Here is a 1,704-nt window from a genome sequence, read left to right as displayed (position 1 = left end):
CTTAGCATTAGGAGAGATTTCTTCAACAACCACCTCATCACTTTCTTTTGGCATAGGAGACCCAACATCTTTGGCATCAAGCTTGCTCTTCTTCTTTAGCATCAACAATCGATGAGGAAATGGCACACGATCTTTAACAATAGGCTCTTCACTAGCCTTCTTTTTGTCATTTCCCCCAAGCTTAGCCTTTTTAACAACCACCTCATTATCCAAAGTCATGGATGGCCCATCATAGCTAGAACAACTTCTCAAAGAAATAGAATTAACGGTTTCATGTGGTTGCTCACCTTGGGGAGGTAGGTGACCATTCTTCCTTTGAGAATTAGAAGCGGCTAATTGAGCCACTTGTTGTTCCAACATTTTGACCGCGGCACTATGAGCTTGATCATTCTTTTGAATTTGAGCCAACAATTCCCTTTGCATTTGGACTATCATGCCCTCAAGCTTACCACCTCCTTGATTGTTTTGTTGGCCATTTTGTGGTTGATTTTGTTGGTAATTGTTTTGTGGGGGCCTTTGTTGATTTTGATAACCCGGCGGAGGGATATACTTTTGTTATTGAGGAACATAGGCATTTTGTTGTGGTAGGGGTAGAGGGTTAAGCACATTATTGCTAGTGTAAGACAAGTTCGGATGGAATTTTGAATTCGGGTTATAAGTATTGGAAAATGTACCCGGTGGATATGAACTTTGTCTAAAAGCTTGAAAAGCATTTACCTCTTTGATAGGAGCTCGGCAATGAGTGGCATAATGACCCGCACCTCCGCAACCATCACAAACAATGATTTGGCTTGTTGAAGACACGACATTGAGTTGTTGAATGGAATCTTTAGCATCTCTTTCCGCCAATTGTTGTTGGAGCAAAGCAATTTAAGCTAGCAAAACGGAGTTGTTAGAGGATTCTTCTTTACCTTTGGATGGCACAACTCGGGAATTGACATATTGGGCATCATGGACCGCCATAGATTCGATCGTGGCATGAGCAAGGTCGGTGTCAATTTGATCAAACCGCCCATTGTTGGCGGAATCAAGAATCCTTCGTGACTCGGCACAACATCCATTGTAGAATGTTATTGCTAGAAACCAATCATCTAGCCCATGATGTGGGCATTGCCTTTGAAGCTCTTTGTAACTCTCCCAAGCCTCGTATAAGCTCTCAAGAGCTTGTTGACGGAATCCGGTGATTTGGGTCCTCAAAGTTTGAGTTTTCTCCGGTGGAAAAAACTTTTGATAGAAAGCAAGAGCCAAAGTCTCCCAATTGGTGATTCCCAAGGTGGTGCGGTCAAGGCTATTGATCCATAGCTTGGCTTTGTCCTTCAAAGAGAAAGGGAAGAGCATTTCCCTTATTTGGGCTTGGGTGACGCCCGTTTGACGGATCATGGAGCAATAGTCACAAAAGTTTTGCACATGCAAATTGGGATCCTCCAAAGGACTTCCCCCAAATTGCTTCCTCTCCACAAGGCTAATGAAAGCCGGTTTGATCTCGAAGTCCGGCGCGGTGATTTGAGTGGGTGTGATTCCGGCCGGAAGCATGGCCGTGGTGGGCTTTGAGTGATCGGAAAATCTCACCATCTTTTTGGTAGTAGATGGTGATGGTGGTGGAGTTGATGAACAAGAAACCTCCTCCTCTTCAAGAACCTCTAGATCGTCTAAGTAAGACTTTCTAGCACTTTCAACTTGTACGGGAGAAGTGGCTTCTTTCAC

The 1,704-nt window shown here is 44.0% G+C and overlaps 1 non-coding gene across 1 annotated transcript; it reads left to right on the top strand.

Moving 5' to 3' along the window:
• The first annotated feature begins 1,093 nt into the window (after positions 1-1,093).
• On the top strand, positions 1,094-1,200 carry LOC141635221 (small nucleolar RNA R71). Its single transcript, XR_012539922.1, has one exon. It is a non-coding gene; the product is annotated as a small nucleolar RNA R71 (small nucleolar RNA).
• Positions 1,201-1,704: the final 504 nt, after the last annotated feature.

Source organism: Silene latifolia, chromosome Y, assembly GCF_048544455.1.
Source record: "Silene latifolia isolate original U9 population chromosome Y, ASM4854445v1, whole genome shotgun sequence".
Lineage (NCBI taxonomy): Eukaryota > Viridiplantae > Streptophyta > Magnoliopsida > Caryophyllales > Caryophyllaceae > Silene > Silene latifolia.
The sequence above is the reverse complement of the archived record's forward strand: the minus strand, read 5'-3'. Positions and strand labels throughout refer to the sequence as shown.